Raw genomic sequence first — 14,188 nt, forward strand, 5'->3', positions numbered from 1 at the left:
ACCTGCCGATCGATGCCCAGCCAGACCCTGAGCCACAGCAGCCCTGGCAAACCTTTCCCCCCAGCTTTAACTGCCAAGCACAGCATCACATGGTATGGGATCCCAATTAGGTCAATTGGGATCAGTTGTCCCAGCTGTGTTTCCTCCCAGCTCCTTGTACACCCCCAGCCCACTCACTGGCCAAGCAGCACAAGAAGCAGAAGAGGCCTTGATGCTGTGTAAGCACTGCTCAGCAATAACTAGAACATCCCTGTGTTATCAACGCTGTTTCCATCACAAATTAAAAACATAGCCACATACCAGCTATGATGAAGAAAACCCTTTCCCAGCTAAAACAAGTACAGGCTTTGATGGGGTAATGCAGGTGGTTTGGCAGCTTCTTTTACACCCTACTATAAGCTAACCTTCCCTCCCTTCAGAAAATGCTGGGCTCGGAGCAGAGGAAATGAATTGACTTTCTGGATATTTATCCCTTTTGCTTCTGATATTTGTATTTAGAGCTGCCTGTGATATGCTTGAATAGCTGCTGACAGGTATGACAGAGTGTCTCTGATTACGGGAATGCTATCAGTTGAGGCACCACCATCAAATGCTGCACAATGAGTGCCTGCATCCGGCCACCCTTCTAAGACTCTCTTTATCTTATTTCTCTCTCTCTCTCTTTCAGTCCGATTTCAGCATCACTGTTCCTCTCTTCTCCTCCCTGAAAGGATATTTTGGAATGTACGGCTGATCGCTGTCAGCTGTAATTCCTCAAAAATGTAAATGTGCTTCAGAGAAGAGGCAATATAGTATCTGTGACTCATCCATACTTCAGGCAAATTCTCTAGTTCAAGGGGAAAATGAAAAGACGGTCCCTTAAAAAAAAAAAAAACACAAGTAGGAGGCCGGAATAACGAAGTTAAACAGGAAGAGATATTGAATACAGTCAACAGGCTTCAGAAGCCGCACACGTCTGATCCGCAAGAAAGTAACAATAGACTGAGAAATTAATTATTCCAGATGTACTGTGTATCCTACACGCAAGTGGAATAGCAGACCTTGGCTCACAGAAATGTATTTCGGTTTGCATGAGGACAGGCCAGCATCTCACACACACACACACACCCCCTGGGCAGCACCTGGCCCCCACACGACTCCATCCACTGCTGTGTGAGGCAGGGTATTAGCACCTGGCCTTCCACCAGAAACCCTCTGGCTTGGAAACAATTGCGTGGCGCTGCAGTATTTCCTCTCCGTTTCGCTGGTGTCCCTGGTGTTGAGTCACTGAGGTCACACACGATGGCTTTAAAGGGCCACGGGTTGTGTGTGTGCAGAATCAGTGGGACCAACCCTTGTCATCCTTCCACTGCTGCTCATGAGCAAGACCTTCAGTCGTAGGAAACAGTGCCTTTGTCTCACTGCCTGCCCTGCAGTGACAGCTTGTACACTTCATAACCTACTCCTGGCCATCCTGAGGACAGCAGTTCATCCAGCACACTCACCCTGGGCTTCTGGGCAGCTCCTGGGTTATTTAGTACTGCATTTAGTACTGCTCTTCATGAAAGACATCAATTATTAAATTAGGGTTTGAGTGCATGATTCTATTTGCCCTGGCATAAACAGGGTCATAGGCAATGAGGACCTCAAGAGGAACTTGCACCAAGCTCCACTGGCATGAACAAGGATCAAGGCAGTCTCATCTCAAAGCAATACAGTACTTCATGTTTCAGGTCCCAACGTGTGCATCCGCAACAGATGTTTTAACATCTCTGTAATGGCCTAACGACACGGCAGTTGCTGGTGGGCTGGAAGTGTTGCCATGGCAGACTGGCTCTGCAACACAAAAGCAGAACAGGTGGTTGCCCAGGGCAGCAAAATATTAGGAGCTGCACGATGTCTGTGCGGCGTGTGGACGGCGCCAGGCATGGAAAGGCTGGATGTTCTCCAGTCATGTGGCTGAACGCAGTCTTGGATGCTCCACCTGTACCCACCTCTCCTCAGTCCAAAAGGTGCCGTGCCAGTGATGAGCATTCACAGCAAAGGTATGGTCAGTTGATACACAGAAGGACCCATATCATCAGGCATTAACAGGCTTAAAGGGAAACTATTGCTTTAAGGGATTAGTCAGCAATAGTATTTTTTCCAGGCAACTAAAAAGGGACTATCCTCAGGGCACCCTGCTACTGTCCCTTTCACTGAATGCCTAAGTAGAAGACTACTGTATTACTTAAATAAAAATGATTTCTTGCGGAGAAAAATTGAAGTCACAAAGTTCACATCTGCATTTAGATGCAAGTTTTCAATGAGTTTTGATTTAATGTTCATTGTGCTCATTTAATGTAGAGGCCGTTCTGAGCATCCAGTTCAAATCTTCCCAAATCAGTGCCCAGGCCCATTTTTTCAAGCTAAATCCATCTCCGTGGATTTTGCATTACTTTCTTGTTTAACTTTTTTTTTTCCCCCCTGGGAAAAGTGCAAATGTGATCTCCCACTACCACAAATTATATAGCCACGTTTTCTAAGTGTGAAGAATGCAGGGAAAGGCTGACATACTTACAATGTGAGGGAGGAGGCTTCCTCTAGGAAACCCCCTGTCTGATCATGGTGTCATTCATACCACTGCGGGTAATCCACCAAGCAGCACCCTTCCTAATGAGTCATTGCTCTGCATGGGGGATTAGTGTACCTCAGAAAACCCCCAAACTTCAGGAATATTAATAAGCCTGGTTCCAGATAAGCACTTGGCTTATCTGCAGCTTAGCAGAGACCTTCCCCTGCTTTTCCAACAAGACACAGAGTCCTCCATTCTGCTTTGCTCCTCACAGCTCCTTTGGCTGTGCTGAAAATACTGAAAAACCTGTTATTTGGTTCACTGGAAACATTCCCCTTGCTATCAGAAGGCACTGGGTGGCAGCCTTTGTACTGGGTGTAAATGAGCACAGCCTTACCACTCATGTTCCTGTTCATGAAAAGCAAATCTGGCAATTTACATGGCTGGAAAAAAAGGCCTTCCATTCCCTGCCAGCACCTTGGAGCCGTCATCAAAACCATGACCTCCACTGAATCCAGACACCAACGCATACTGGAGAAACCAGTGTAATGCTACCCACATTATATACACAGCTATTACAGTTATGGATATACATATACATAAATTACACATATTACATGTATTTTCTACATGTATACACACACAGAGTAATAGTACACTATTACTCTAGTGCTGAAGAGTGGTCAAGTTTGCATGTACTCCCTTCCTGTGGGAAGGGAACGGACTGGAGACCTGTCCATAACCAATCACACGGCTGGGAAATCACCTTAAGAAAGCTGCTTTTTCCCCAACTTAAAGCAGACTGCTTGCCATGCAGAACAGTCTCCAAAAAGGCTGCTCACTGTGATATGATCTGCTTGAAGAGCTAGCTGAGGTAGCATTTTATGCCTACCTCAGTTGATACTTGAATGTAAAGATTTACCCTTTGGGATGATGTTTGGGAGTTGGTTGGCATCTGTGCTTATTTGGCTTGACTTTCACGTCCCTGGGTTTCGATTTACTCATTGACATCTTGCAAAGGGGCTGCAAAATCCTTCCAGGCAGAGAAAGGGGAGACATTTTTATCCCCTTTCCCCATGGAATAGTGCAGGTTGGTTAAAAGCCTAACTACAGAAATAGCTATTTGGGTGAAATAGGGGTAAGCTATCGGCAGAGAAAAAACCTTCAAAAAGCCCAACATGTCCCATGGTGGCTGCTCTGCCCCTCGCTCCCCCCATCCCCATCCATCTCCAGCAGACATAGCCCAGGGATGGACCCACTAAAATAACTTGCAGCTTGGTCTGAAGCAGGACTGTCAGAAAATGTGGGATGCACCTCCATTTATTCATCAGCTACTTCTTTTTTCCTTCCTTTGTACCTTTTCTCTGTGAGTACCTGGGGGGTGCCTGCAGGTCCCAGCAGTGGGGTTGCCGAGGCGGTGTGCCTGGGGGTGAGGGATGCAGAGGAGGAATGGGGTGCTGGGGCCAATAAGCCCCAGAGACCTCATTGCAAATACTCTCCATGTATAACAAACAGGAAAATAGAGCGTGGTTGCCATTTCCAGAGGAGGAGATAACAGCTATGAAGGAAAAACATGCAAATCATGGTGAGAAAAAAAAAAAACAAAGAAAAGAATAAATCCAGGCAGCTGCTGTCTCACTGGCATCAGCTTCACTGATCATGTCTGTTCCTGAGGGGCAGGTCTGCTGGGACCTTCATGCAAGCACCACACAGGGTGGTGTTTCCGGGCCAGGCAGTGGGGAGCGTGTTAAAGGCAGCAGCTTTCAGCAGATGCTGAGAAAAGCCATCCTGCCCTCAGCAACCATCAGAGGAGGGGGCTAGGGTGATGCCATTTGTGTACCCCATCTTCTGCATTTCACTGCCCAAGTTTCCTCAAGAACCTGCTGAGGGAATCACAGAATCATATGGGGTTGGAAGGAACCTCTGGAGACCATCTAGTCCAACCCCCCCACCCGAACAGGTCTACCTAGAGCACATTGCACAGGAACTTGTCCAGGCGGGTTTTGAATGTCTCCAGAGAAGGAGACTCCACCACCTTTCTGGACAGTCTGTTCCAGTGCTCTACCACTCTCACAGTAAAGAAGTTCCTCCTCATGTTTAGGTGGAACTTCTTATACTCAAGTTTGTGCCCATTTCCTCTTGTCCTGTCACTGGGCACCACTGAGAAAAGACCAGCCCCATCCTCCTGACACCCTCCCTTTAAGTATTTGTATGCATTAATTAGATCTCCCCTAAGCCTTCTCTTCTCAAGACTAAAAAGATCCAAGTCCCTCAGCCTCTCCTCATAGGAGAGATGCTCCAGGCCCTTAATCATCTTTGTGTCCCTCCAGCAGTTGCCTGTCCTTCTTGAACTGGGGAGCCCAGAACTGGACACAGTACTCCAGATGGGGCCTCACCAGGGCAGAGTAGCAGGGCAGGATGACCTTCCTCGACCTGCTGGCCACGCTCTTCTTGATGCACCCCAGGATGCCATTTGTCTTCTTGGCCACAAGGGCACATTGCTGGCTGATGGTCATCCTGTTGTCCACCAGGAGTCCCAGGTCTTTCTCCTCAGAGCTGCTCTCCAGCAGGTCAGCCCCCAACCTGTAGTGGTCCTTGGGGTGATTTCTCCCCAGGTGCAGCACCCTACACTTGCCCTTGTTAAATTTCATTAGGTTTCTCTCAACCCAACTCTCCAGCCTGTCCAGGTCTCTCTGTATGGCGGCACAGTCTTCTGGGGTGTCAGCCATTCCTCCTAGTTTTGTGTCATCATCTCCCTTCATCCAGAAAGTGTTAAGGCAGCTGGAAAGGACGCAGGATGCTGCCCTCACACAGCCATAGCTGCCTCCCCGCTTACAGGCGCTGCTGCTTCTCCCTTGTCTCCCATGGCTTCCTCAGCCCTCGCATCTCTCCCCTAGCTCAGCCAAGTGTTCACCACCAGGGGAAAGCCTGAAGGGGGACCAGGTGACTGCGAAGAGCATGAGTACAAGCTGTGCCACCCAGCCATGAGTTTTCCTCAATGCCTGTTTTATGAACTCAGTGCTGGGGTAGCAGTTAAAAAGCAAATTGGATATTAGGAATTATTAGGAAAGAGTTAGAGAATGAAACAGAAGAAAACACCTATCATTATGTTGATACAGTTTTCAGGCCTCAAAGTATTTTTTGTGCTTTTGGGGAGCCAAAAGACCCAAAGTACTTGAAGATGAGATCAGGTTACTAAAGAGTACGGTGTCAGACTCCTGGAAAATAACCTGAAAGTAACTGTATATTGGAAGAGAGGAGCACAGTATGCTCTTGCCCCAACCTTATACCTCCCCATGCCTCTGCCTGTGGCACAGTCAGAAACCAAACGGTGGGGCAGAGGGACCCCAGGCCTGAACCAGTCCAGGTGCTCCTGTGTCCTTCCTTCAGTGCATCAGTCACACACAATGAACATTCAGTCAATAACCCAACCCGGACAGACACTTGCCTGAGGTACACAGGGACACATATTTCTGTCAGTGTAAAATGGGGATAAACCACCACATTTTTCTAATTCACACAAGCAGAAAGTGGTGGAGCAGGTTGTGCGGGATTCTGCTCTCACCCCTGGAAATCTGCTGACAGTCATGAATTCCTCTGCCAGGAGGCCAGAAATGAGGCTGGAGGTGGCAGGCATTGGCGGATTAGACCCAGAGGGTTTCTGAATCACTTGTTCTGCTTCATTCCTACTCTTTCCTGTTTGGCAAATTCATTCCAGTTTTGAAAGGTCGAGAAGTCTTGCAATGCTGTGTTCAACTAATTAACCACATAACTTTGTGTTCAGGCTCCCCAGTTGTTTGGACACAGACAGGAGTGTCAGGCTGATTTTTGTTAACTGGAACGTGTTGGGGGGGCTTCCAACTTTGCTGCTTTCAGCGCTGTAAGTATCTGGGGAGGTCAGCCTGGTCTGGCTGCTCTCAAGTAGAAATGCCCTTGTTTCCAGGCTGCACTGCTGTCAGCTGGATTGCCAGAAACAAGTATTTAATGTCAGAGATAATGTCAGTTCCCCAAAACTTTTCTGCTTCCTGCCACTTCTTCCACAGGCCAAGTTTTCCTTATTTAGCTCAAAGAATAGTCCCTCCTCTTTTGCCTGATTGGGCAAAATCACACCCGGGAATCTCCAGGGATGGAGATTCCATGGGCAAGCTTCTCGCCCTCATGCCCTTCCTGACCACTGCTGCCACAACAAGCCAGTATCCCTCTCACATCACCTCTCCGTTGCTGCTTTGTCCTCTGTGCCCATTGCTGGGAAGAATGGATTACAAAAATACTCATGTCACAAGAATACTTTCTGGAGAGGTTGGTTTGTTTTGGTTTTGTCTGAAAAAATAAGTGGCATGCTGATGGAGGCTTTTTTCCCACCTCTCTCTCATGTTATTTGGTATTTTTGTGAAGTCCCAGTTTCTAGAATTATGTACAAGGATCTCAGCTCCCATTTTAAAAAACACAGTGAGCTGTTATCCTCATAACTATAAAAAGTGAAGCTTGTATCTCCAAAACCAAGTGGCAAATGACATCCTTCTGATTCTTGAAATCTTGCTAGCTTTAACACAAGATGATGATGTTAGCAGTCACACAAAGGATTCTGGTTATAATTTTGAATATTTAGAATTGTTGATGCTGTCTTTGTGATTCCATGAGCACAGGGAATGGAGGACACTGAAAAATCATTTCAGACAGCCTGGGGCTGAGAGCAGTACAGTCTCTCCTCCAGCTTATCAGCTGCTAGAACAGTATCCTCTTGCATGAATGTGCACTCCTGAGTGAACAGCATACACTGAACCTGAATATTTCAGTTTGTAACCTGAACAACAATCAGAATGCGTATTTTGTAACTAATTTACATCATAGGAGAAAATCAACCTCCCAGAAAATTAGCAAGAAACGGCCTTTTACTGAAAGGCTGACACAGGACACAGAGGACTAACCTAATTCTTGGGTTACTGAATTCAGTCTGACAGGTGCCATTTGTCACTTTCATAAATTGATACAATTATTTTTTAAATTTCTCTCAGATGACTTTCTCTGATAGACACCCCAGAATGTCTTTCCTCTGATGGCTTGACCCCTTGCTTATATGCAGCCTCTATTTAACTGTGACTACATAGTTATTTGATCTTGCACCACCTTTGTCCTTTAACCTACATAAATCTCCTTCTGTAGAGTGTTTATTTGGAGGTAGCACGCACCTACATGGCTTCTCATCCTTTGTTTTGCTGTTTTTGTCTCTTTCTATCTAATAGACCCCTCTTTCCTCCCTTCAATCACCTCCATTCTTGCCTTTTTTTTCAGTGTGGTTGACTGGTATTGCATGTGATGTCTCCAAAGGAGAGGTTTGAGGTTTTTTCTGTGTTGACAACAGCATTCTTCTAATTCAACACATTGAAGTTCTGGGGGTTTTAGGAAGAAAAAAAAAAGTAGTTCCAGTTCACAACACCCAAATACGTGATAGCTGAGCACTTAAATCTGAAGTAGTCAAGCAAAGTAAAAGAGAAGAAGCTATCATTTTAGAGTCCTGAACACCCACATATAAAAGGATGCCAGGAATATTTAAAGCTTAAGTCCCACCCAATTGTCAATGAATTTTATGGATAATTAAGCACAGCCTATGTAAACCAGGGTAGCACCTGATTTTACACCATACCTTCCCCATCTAAACAGTCTTAAAGTTCTTTAAATAGTATCACTTCCCAGATGGCTGCATTTAGTAGATTACACCTATAATTAGCAATAAGAGGCTAGGGAATGCTTCCCGCAGGGCCTATCTCCTCAGAGAGACTTTACCCAAGTATGTGGAAATGTGCCTAATATACCTCTGTAGGACTGGCTGTGAGAAAAAAAATTAATTCTCTCTTCTTTCTGCAGAGACTCAAGCCCATTTCTCTCACCTCCTGCAGGAAGGGAGCCCAACCTGCCAGTTTACGGACTATATGATCCACCTCTGCCTCTCCCACTTTACAAAAAGACCAGAAGATGTATTAGATGGCGCAAAAGGAGTAAGCATGTGAATAATTCTGTAATCCAGTGATGCAGCTATTCACTGTGTGGTGAAAGAGGCAGACTGGATACTGGGTCTTGTATTTTATCCTATGTACTGGTTAATACGAAATAGCAAAACATGGAACAGGGATAAGCTCTAAGCCTCCTCACCAAAGCACCTAAAAGCGATGTGCTGAGAGTTGCAAAATTTTATGTTCTTCTGTGGATCTGCTCCTAACTCCCCAGCAATAAGAAAATAGGGTTCATAATATGCTGTTTCTCCTGTCCTGTTTCCCTGCCAAATATAAGAGGAAAGGACTGTTTACTCTCAGAATCATTTTGGATAGACTAGCAACACGGTACTCCTACGCACTCATCAGCAAGGCAGAAGCTTCTAAGAAGATATGCCTGCCTTTATAGGCAATTCATACAGTCTCATTAATGTACTTTGGCTTTCAATGGATGCCAGATCAGCCAGAAAAAAACCCAAACCCCGCAGATTAATTGCATAAAGGCAGTAATGCCCAGCTATAGTAAGTACATCAGCTTAGACTCATTGACTTCTGTGAAAGTACACTGGTTCACATCAGTGCAGACATGACCTCTGAGACTGAAGCAATCCTAGATTCTTCTCCTCTTATTGCAAACTTACTGGAATCTCTAAGACTTCACTCTGACAATAGTGCCTCTCCACAGACAGTAATAGCCCATCAGCTGGCAATACAGCTTCCCGTCAATTAGCTTTTAAGAGGAACAGAGAGGAAGCGCCACATGTGACTTTGTGCATTTGGTGATGTTCAACCCACTTAGTTCAAACTTGCTGGATTTCCGAGGCTGCATATCAAAACCACCCCAAATCTGTGTGCAGGTCTAGGATCTTCTAGGCAATCGGTAAAAACTCACATTGGGGAGCATCTGACTAAGCATAAGAGAAAATTACAGTGTGTAATTCCCAGAAGGCTTTAATATGTTTGTACGTGGGATGAAGAAATCATTTGTATTTTATTTGCTTATAAAGCAACCTTAGATGTCTGCTTGACCAGGAAATTTGGGTAAAGTATTGAGTATGGATGAGTACAATTATTTGTAAAGCATTCACCACTGTTTTGTGGGAAACCAGGGATAAGCAGAAGCTTATAAATACTTTCCTTTAGCACTGGGCATTAAACAGTCCTTTGATAGTTGAAGTTCTCCATTTGGGGAAAACAAACAAATGGATTCACCTTGTTCCAGTGGCCACAAATCAGCAAAGGTCCGATGCTGCCCGACATTTGTGAGGCCCCAGTAATTGGTTCCTACAGAAGCAAGAATGACTGAAGAAAGAACTTTGTAAGAGTAAAAGGTTTGAAATAGATTACCAAGGAAGGTCTCTACCACCTCTTTCCTTGGACAACTTTAGGAAGAGATCAGACAAAAATTTAAGAAATGAGTTGGGTAGAGATGATCCTGCCATGGAGCAGACAGATGAACTAAAGGTGCTCTTTAAGTCACTTGCTACATTTCTTTTTTTCTGTCAACTTTTCTCTTTGGTGCCCACATTCTTTCTCCTTGGAAACAACCAAATCCAAAAAAAATGTTTGCCTCATTTCTAAATACAGTGCAATTTTAGTAGCCACACACAAGTGGCATTTCATGTTACTAAATTGTAAAATTCCTGCCTTTGTTTTTAAACTCAATAGTTCATCTAAATTTGATGAAAATTAAGTGTACTGAATTGGTCTGGCCCCAGTTTATAAAGGGTTTTGCTGTATTAGTTGCCAAAAGTAGTAACTGCATGCAAAAAGAGGATGCCATAGAATCATAGAATCATTTAAGTTGGAAAAGTCCTTTGAGGTCATCATGACACAGTATCCACACATTATCCCCTCCCCATCCTTTTGGAGATGCATTGACCCTTATGGATCTTCACATTGACTTTGCAACTTTTAACATGATTTCAGGCTTCCATTTTCAGGAAGCCTCTGCCAATGCACTTCAAAGTGGAGCCTTTGAAAGGCAGCTTTTTTTTTTTCTTCATTTTATATGCTTTGTGATACTAAATAGGTATTAACAAAAACTTATTCGGGAAGAGCAGAAAGTCAGAGGCAGAATTCCCTTTGGTAATTCTCCATGCCTGTTTTTTGTTAAACAGAATCAGATGCTGAAGGAGCAGGTTTCCAGGTTCAAGTTGACAGGTCAACTATATCTGCTATGTGCAGCTTCTCTCTTTATCAACTCATGGCTCAGAGACTGGAGGGGGGAAGATGACATGATAAGCAGGGTAAAAGAAAGATCAGCCATGACATAGGTGAGACTTTCAGCCTCTGAACAGATATGGAAGAATCACAGAGGAAAATTAGTATTCTGAGCAAGTTCAGGGAAGTTACTGAGGCAAGGTGTCAAATAAGTTCAGAACCGGAGAATTGATTTGATGGAAAGAGTTCAACCAGACAGAAAGAGTGCATCAAACCTGAGCAGCAAGTCAAACAGTGCTTCTGAATTCTTAAAGGAAGTTCCTAAAATCCCATAGTGTTTGGAGCATCAGAATGCTCTGCTCAAGCAAAAAGTGCCTAGTGGCAACTCAGAAGAAAATGTATACGAACTCCACAAAAACTAACAGTAGGTATTCTAACTCTATATTTAGATCCAAATTCTCAGTCCTCCAAAGAAGCTATTTTAACCAGGGATTTGCACTAGCCCTTTACCTGCAAAAAGATTCAAGGTATGAACCAAAAATGAAGACTAAGGCACAAGTTGTGACTACAAGCCTAATTTTGCACTACAGTCATTTCTAACAAGTGCTTATATTACCATCTACTTGTCATAAATTTCAAAATGGATTCTGTAGACCAGGTACTCCTTTCTCTATGAGGCCCTTCCGTACTACTTAACTGTGTAAGGCTACGTATGGTACCCAAGCAGTCTGCAAAGTAACAGGCTCCATGAGCATCTAGCAGCTGAACACGTTGCTCATGTTGCTCACACGTGTCTCTGGGAAAAATCTCAGCAGCAGGGCTTCCTGCTGGAGGAGTAAGATTCGTCAGCAGAGCTGTCCGCAGGAAGCTCCCACTCTCCAGTACTGTTTCATTGGGGATAAATGTTGCAATGGTCCTTGGTACAGGAACATAAACTTCAGCCCAGGTTATGTTGTTACTGGCCTCAAATCAGGATTTCCGCTTATGTTTCAGTGATGTTGCAGTCTGTTACACACTATGAGCCGAAAACACCCTGACTCGAAAACCTTAAGTGCCAGTTGACACCATGAACAATCCCACCGCCTTCAGCGGTGAAGTAGCAGAAGACCCTTCATTCTGTGCAGTCCCTAGTCTGGTCCCTCTGAATCTCCAACTGGGAGTGCCACTGTTTCCCCATTAATAGAAAGTGCACTTAGGGAGCCTACATGATTAATTGAATTGAGTAGCTGGGATGCCTAATTTATGACATCAGAAAGAAGCTTCCCCTCTTTTTGCTTCAGAGTTTGTGCAGGTAGGACTTTTTTTCTCCCACCAGAAGGTTATTAACATAAAATTGAAAATAGGTAGAAACCAGGAATGATTACTTTTGCGTTATACAAAGGAAAACTTTTCCTCACTGGGAGGGAAGCACGGCAAGGGAACAGGTTACCAGAAAGGATGTGTAGGCTCCAGCCTTGGAGATTTTTCAACATCCAAGCTAAATAAAGTCATGGCTGATCTGACAGTGCTGGTGGCAGCACTGCTTGGAGTGGGAGGTTGGAGTAGGTGACATCCAGTGGTTCCTTCCACCCAACATTTATGTGATTCTGTGATTTTTATCCAAAAGGATCAACTTAGTTCTTCCTGATCTGCAGCAAACATACAACATAATGCAGTTTGATTTTTGCTTCCCTCAGATATACATACGTTTTCAGCAGTCTCTCAATTATAAAAGTCAATTTCACAGTCAGCAAATGGTTCATTTATTGATTCTTATCTACTAAATCCAAGCAGCTCCACAAACAACAATATACTGGTGATGTACGGAGGGCTAAAAGAAATTACTCACATTTACAGGGAGAAAAAGCACAAAGCTACAAATTGACAGCCTCTCTTCGGTACCGGAGCTATAATTTCAAACGTCAAAAACCTTTGACATGCCTCATAGATTACATTTTTAGGAGAGCCATGCTTCTCTTTAAAAGCTGAAATAAGAGGACTTTTACCCATTTTGAATTGTAATTTCAGCAAGCTCTTTAGGCTGCAATATTTAATCTATTTCTCTGAGGTCTGAGTTACTCATGCTGCCAAATAGCTCTGTCTTACCAGAAGATGATCTCTGTTGGAATTCTGCACCTACACCCAAAACCTAAATAGAAAGGAGGAAGATTTAAAAGTATAATTAATTAAAAGCCTATATGAGGACCTTGACTTGTAAAAGAATGCTTGCAACCCAAAACACAGGCTTAAGCTCCAATCATTGCAAAACGAAGCCTTGAATGCTTTCAGCCCCTGGGATTAAGGTCCTGGTGGTTCTCCACTAGCAATGTAAAGGACAAGAAACAGATGACTCCTCCTGTCCAGGTGTTCATCTCTGCAGAGGGAGCCCACACAGCAGACAGCTGGGTTACAGCCTGCACCATTATGTGCCAAACTGTGTCTTGTTACAGCCCCTGTTCCAGTCAATAGCTACCATGCTAGCATCATAGTGAAGTCCCACTTGTTTTTTACCATTCCTCTCCATTGTAGGAGAGCCTTCTGGAGCTCATGCACCCTGCATCACCTAAATCCCTGGCTTGAGAAAGTCACCAGCGCTGTTCCCAGGGTCCATAGTTTAAAACAGCCTCAAGGCTCAATGCAGGTTCAGTTTAACTGACCTGCAGGTATCCGAGGGAAGTGGACATATTTACACACAAAGCCAGAATAATTTGTGCTGAAAATCAAAATGAATTACCACTCATTCTGGTGAGACCCCACCTGGGGTACTAGGTGCAGCATTGGAGGCCTCAGAACAAGAGACACATGGACCTGTTGGAGTGAGTCCAGCTAAGGGCCACAAAAATGATCAGAGGTCTGGAGCACCTCTCCTGTGAGGACAGGCTGAGAGAGTTGGGGTTGTTCAGCCTGGAGAAGAGAAGGCTACGGGGAGAGATTATTGTAGCCATTTAGTACTTAAAGGGGGCTTGTAAGAAAGATGGGGGACAGATTTTTTGGTAGGGCCTGTAGCGATAAGACAAGGTTAGTTTAAGAAAAACACTTACAGTCACTTAAAAAGTTATCTCTAGAAGAGAATGTTTAAGAAAAAAAACTTAATTAAGTCAGTCTTTAATGCTGAATAATTAAAACTACCATACCTCCAGAGGGCTGGCATGGAGGAATCCATGCTTAGCATAAGTTTTGTAATTTCTGACAGTTAAGCATATTGAATTATTTTTTTTTTTTTAAAAGTAGCCACAGACATGTTTAGTCCACTCTGGTCTCCAACTCTGCTTGTTGGCCTTAGGGAATCTAGCAAACAGAATGGAAATGCCTTTTCTCACAACCAGCCTATTGAAATCAGTAGTCTGTTAGGAACTAGATATTCCTTCTAGATTTCCTGCCCACTGCTCTGACAATTTTTTCTGCACGTTTCTCCAGAGTTGTCCTACAATGCTAGGAAGTCTTTAGCCTCCTGCTTAAGCTGACTTCACCAACCTTTAACTCCCTCCTGTGGGAAAGCCAAGGGCATCCATCCACCAGTGTA

The sequence above is a fragment of the Calidris pugnax genome, unplaced genomic scaffold, assembly GCF_001431845.1.
Source record: "Calidris pugnax isolate Ruff unplaced genomic scaffold, ASM143184v1 scaffold24, whole genome shotgun sequence".
NCBI classification, from domain to species: Eukaryota; Metazoa; Chordata; class Aves; order Charadriiformes; family Scolopacidae; genus Calidris; species Calidris pugnax.